The 5,542-nt window shown below is 42.0% G+C and overlaps 1 non-coding gene across 1 annotated transcript; it reads right to left on the bottom strand.

Moving 5' to 3' along the window:
- Positions 1-4,996: 4,996 nt before the first annotated feature.
- Positions 4,997-5,115, bottom strand: LOC135621069 (5S ribosomal RNA). Its single transcript, XR_010490295.1, has one exon. It is a non-coding gene; the product is annotated as a 5S ribosomal RNA (ribosomal RNA).
- Positions 5,116-5,542: the final 427 nt, after the last annotated feature.

Raw genomic sequence — 5,542 nt, 5'->3', positions numbered from 1 at the left:
CAATTACAGGAGAAATGATCAGGAAACTTGCAATAAGAAATATCAGAGCAATTATAGGAGAAACGATCAGGGAACTTGCAATAGGAAAGATTAGAACAATTACAGGAGAAACGATCAGGAAACTTGCCTTTCAAAGATTTTGATACGAAGATCCAAAGAATGTGCCAGCCCAAATCCTTCTACCTTTCCTCCGTGTCCTCTCTCTCTGTTTCATTTTCTACATGTCTTTTCTTTTTCCTCCACAATTGCGGCCCATGCAGAACATAGAGACATAGCCACCTGCTCTCTCTTACTCTCATTCCTTCATTTTCTTTTTTTTTCAAACGCAGCTATCACAACCACCGCCGCTGCCAGTGCTGCATACGCAGTCACTATCGCTGCGGCCGCATTCCCATCCGCAGCCCCTTTTTTCCCCTTTCCTTTCCTTTCTTTCCCAGCTACAACTGCCATAGTCGCAGTCACAGCCATGGCCACAGCCACCACAACCGCAGCCTCTTTTTCCTCCCCTGCTCTATTTCCTCTCCTTCTTCTCTTCCAACTGCAGCTGCCATCGCCACAGCCGCAGCCCCTTCTCCTCTTCCTCTCTTCTTCCTCTCCTTCCCTTTCTCTTCTTCTTCCTTTCCTTTTTCTCTTTCCCTGCCATAGCTGCAGCTGCCACTGCCGCAACCGTAGCTACTTCTTTCCCTTCTCCTCTTCCTTCTCCTTCCTTTCTTCTTCTTCTGTCCCCGCTGCAACTGCTGCAGTCATGGCCGCAGCCACAGCCGCAACCTCTTCTTCCTCCCCTGCTCATCTTCCTCTTCTTCTTCTCTTCCAGCTGCAGCTGCCATCGCTGCAGCTATAGCCCCTTCTTCCCCGGCGTCACACACACCCTCTCCTCTGTTTCCTCTGTAGGAAACAGAGGTATCACAACCTCTTCTCCTGCTTCCTCTTCTTCTTCTCTTCCTCTTCTTCTTCTTCTCCTCTTCGAAAGCCCCACACCTCTCCTTTGTTTCCACCTGCAGGAAACAGAGGTGCTGCAGCCCTAGCTGCTGCCACCTCTCGCTCCTCTCCCTCGTCCCTCTCTTTTCTCTCTTCTTCTCCTTCTCTTCTTCTCCTCTTCCCTTTTCCTCCCCAATGCCACACACCTCCTCGCTGCAGCCTTGCCGCAGCTATCCTCCTCTTTTCTTCTTCTTCTTCTTCTTCCCTTCTCCTCCCCAACGCCCCACACATCCTCTCCTCTGTTTCCACCTGCGGGAAACAGAGGTGCAGCAGCCCTAGCTACTGCTGCTGCCTCTCTCTCACCTCTCCATCTTCCCTCTCCTCTTCTTCTTCTTTTCTTCTCTTCTCCCTCTTCCTCCTCTCTTCTTTTCCCTCTTCTTCTTCTTTTTTCTCTCCTCACGCCCCACTGCTCCTCTCTGTTTCTCGAAGAAACAGAGAGCGTGTGGGAGGCGGTGGGATAAAACCGAAATTTTCGGTTTTCTTTATTTTCTTTTCATTTTGCAACTTAGCAGTTTAGTCCTTGAAATTTTTATATTTACATATAGGTCCTCAAATTTACTTATAATTTCTTATTAATAATTTTCAAAAGTGAGGGATTTTACAACTTTCAACCAAGTCCCTACACCAAAGAGGTTAACAAGAGAAGAGCTTCGGGAGCGATATGCGAAGGGGTTATGTTGGCATTGTGATGAGCCGTGGAGCCGTGAGCATCGCTATAGTAAAGTAGGACTTCTTATGATTGAACCGATAGAAGAAGAGGTCATTGAACATCCAAATGAGAGCGTTGAACATGAAGAAGAAGATGCAGAAGAAGAGCCACAACCGACCAAAGTTACGGTACATACACAAGTTGGCTACTCAATCCCACAAACGATGAAAGTTGGAGGCCTTCTCAAACAACAACTGATTACTGTTCTCATCGACATGGGCAGCTCTAATAACTTCCTAAACAGTAAGGTTGCTATCTATATGAACTTACCTATTGAGAATTGCAGCAGGTTTGTCGTTAAGGTCACCAACGGACGGATTTTGAAGTGTGATCATAGGTGCCCGCAGGTGAAACTGTTGTTGCAGGACCAAGAGATAATTGCATATTTCTTCCTCCTCCCTCTTGATGATCATGAGGTCATACTCAGAATTAAATGGTTGATGACATTAGGTGATATTTCTTGGAATTTTATGCAACTAATTATAAAATTTTATAATAAGGAGAAACAGGTGATATTGCACGGGAAACGTGAGGGCGACGTAACGACGATTTGCACACAACAAATGGAGAAGGTTTTGCATAAAGCATGCAGCGGCTTTTTGGTACAACTTGAGCTGCAAACTAAGGGAGAGCCAATAGAATGTGAAGATCCAAACCTACTTCCTTTGCTTGCTGAATTTTCAGATATATTTGATGAACCGCACAACCTATCTCTTACCCGTCGGCATGATCATTATAAAATGATTCGTTCAGGAAAACCTCCAGCAAATACTCAGCCATATCAGTATCTACATCTCCAAAAGGATGAAATAGAAAGGATTGTAAAAGAGATGCTCGAAATAGGAGTTATTCGGCCAAGTTGCAACCTCTACTCTTCACCGATACTACTTGTACGCAAGTAGGACAGAACATGGCGAATATGCATTGATTACCGAGCTCTCAATGGCATAACCATCAATGACAAATACCTTATTCCAATAGAAGATGAATTGATAGATGAAAGGGAGCATAAATCTTCACAAAGCTGGACCTTTGATCCGGGTATCATCAAATACGAGTGTGCGAAGAAGACATACCGAAAATCACCTTTTGAACACACATCAACCACTATGAATTTTTGCTTTCTTCAACAAAAGGTGAAATATCTTAGGCATATCATATCAGAGAAAGGTGTGGCAGTGGACCCCTTCAAAATTGGAGCAATGCAAAACTGGCTGACCCTATGGAACATAAAATTGCTACATGGCTTTCTGGGTTTAATAGGCTACTACTGCAAGTTCATGAAAAACTATGGAGAGATCAGTGTACCATTTACTTTCTTACTGAAAAAAGATGTCTTCCAATGGTCGAACAAAGCCTCTGCTGCCTTCGTCAAACTTAAGGCAGCCATGACGACGACGGTGCTAACACTACCAGATTTCAACCGACCCTTCATTATTGAGGCCGACGCATCTGAAGTCAGAATTGGAGCCATTCTCATGCATGATGGTTGACCACTCATATACACTAGCAAGGCATTATCTCCCTCCCATCAAAATAAGTCAACATATGATAAGGAGATGCTCGCCATTGTGCGCGCAGCAACGAGGTGGAGACCCTACTTGATTGGTCGACGATTTCAAATTAAAACTGACCATAAAAGCCCCAAGTACTTTTTGGAGCGAAAAATATCATCCCCTGAGCAGCAAAAAGGGTAATAAAACTTCTTAGATTTGATTATGAAATAACTTACAAAAAGGGCAAAGAGAATGTTCTTGCAGATGCGCTTTCGCAACTACCCGAGCAAGTTGAAGTTTCGGCCATTTCACTTCTGACCAGTGACTTTCTTAAGGATATTAAGATAGAATGGCAAGAAGATTCAGAGACTAGTAAGATTATAAAAAAATTGGAGGAAGCACCAAGCCCCATTGCTCTTTACAATTGGGACTCAAAAGAATTAGACTATAAGGGACGCATTGTGCTTACGATAAATTCTACTTGCATCTTCACGAGCAGATTTTGGACAAAGTTATTCCATATACAGGATACTAAATTGAAAAGGAGTATGGCATATCACCCACAAACCGACAGCTAGACGAAAGTTTTAAATAGGTGCTTAGAGACAGCCCAAAGCCACCCACTAAATATGACTACCCAAAGAGAACTCCAGACCCAGCCAAGTGCCATTATTGATTGACGGATCGTGACTCGACGACCGACGATGACCCACTAATGAAGTGCTAATACAATGGGCAAACCTACCAATAAAGATGCCACTTGGGAGAACTATGACGACTTGAAGATCAAATTCCCAGAATTCACGAATCATCCGCCTCGAGGACAAGGCTGATTTGAAGAGGGGTCTGTTAGGACTCTAGCTTGGAGAGTCCTAATTGAGAGAGACATTCATGTAAAACTGTTAGGACTCTAGCTAGGAGAGTCCTAATTGAGAGGGGCATTTATGTAGGAGGTGTTTTCTTAAAGAAGAATTAGGTGTTGTAAGGGAATAGGAGTCTTGACTAGGAGTCCTACTAGGAGTTGGTTAGAAGTAAGAGTCTTAAGTAGGAGTCATATTAGGAGTTAGGGTTTAGAAGCCCTATAAATAGCCATGTATTCCTTCTCTTTTCATAAGCAATAGATGAATCTTTTCTGCAGCCTTTGAGCAGCAACTTGGAGGGAGGAACCCCTATAGAGTTCCAAGGAGGCCGATCCCCTAAAGAGATCAACCCCAAGTTTAGAATCTGCAAGGGTTCTAACATAACAGCCCTTCGAGTAGTAATAGAAGCATAGAAAAACTTGGTATTGAAATCTCCTAGAGTAAGCCAATGCTATCGAGACTTCTGCTTTGCAAAACTTTTCTCCTACTTAAAGGCTTGCATGAAGTTATTTCTAGCTTCTGTCTCTTTGTAGATAAAATTCTCATTATGGGGCAGAAGTTGCAGCTCATGTTGCATTATCATTAGTTCCTTTCTGCAAAATTGAACCCGGGTGATAATATTGCCAAATGTATTTGTACTCCACTCCTTAAGTGCTTCTTTATTGGCTTTAAGCTTTAGAGATAAGATGTAAGAGGGGGAACCATGCACATTAACATTCCAAGCTGATCTGATAATATCAAGGAACTAAGGATGAGTACTCCACATGTTCAAAAATCTAAATGGTTTCTTACCTTTTGGTGTTGCTTTATCTGTGTGTATATATATTAAAGAATGATCAGAAAATAATGAAGCATCATACTCAACAAGTGAATCAGGGTAAACTACTAACCATTCTTGATTTTTTTTTTTTTTGTAAGTAAAAGTAAATTGATTATGTGTAAAGTTTCTAAAAGGACTACAACACGAGGACTTCCCAAGGGGTCACCCATCCTAGTACTACTCTCGCCTAAGCATGCTTAACTTTGGAGTTCTGATGGGATCCGGTGCTTTAGTGCTGGTATGATCGCACTCCTAACCATTCTTGATTAATCAGACACTTATTTTTCATTTGTGTACCGAACAATATTAAAGTCACCAAGAATAATCCAAGGTACATTAAGACAATCATTTGCAATGTTAGTCAGATCAGTCCATAGAGTATTTCATTCTTGCATAATATGTGAAGCATATATACCAGTAAAATTGAATTGACAGCCATTCTTTTCGTCCTCCACCTTCAGATAGATGAATTGATCAATAGTAGAAATAAACCAGGTATTAATAGAGTTAGGATGCCATAAGACCCATATTTTACCAAAAGTTTCATGAGTCATTGGTAAACAATTCTGCATTCAGCCATATTAAGTTCTTTTAAGCTTGAATGTGCGATTATTTAATTTTTATTTTCACAAGAATAACAATATCACATGCTACAAACTTGATTATTCTGTTGAGCTCC

The sequence above is a fragment of the Musa acuminata genome, chromosome BXJ2-8 (assembly GCF_036884655.1).
Source record: "Musa acuminata AAA Group cultivar baxijiao chromosome BXJ2-8, Cavendish_Baxijiao_AAA, whole genome shotgun sequence".
NCBI lineage: Eukaryota > Viridiplantae > Streptophyta > Magnoliopsida > Zingiberales > Musaceae > Musa > Musa acuminata.
The sequence above is the reverse complement of the archived record's forward strand: the minus strand, read 5'-3'. Positions and strand labels throughout refer to the sequence as shown.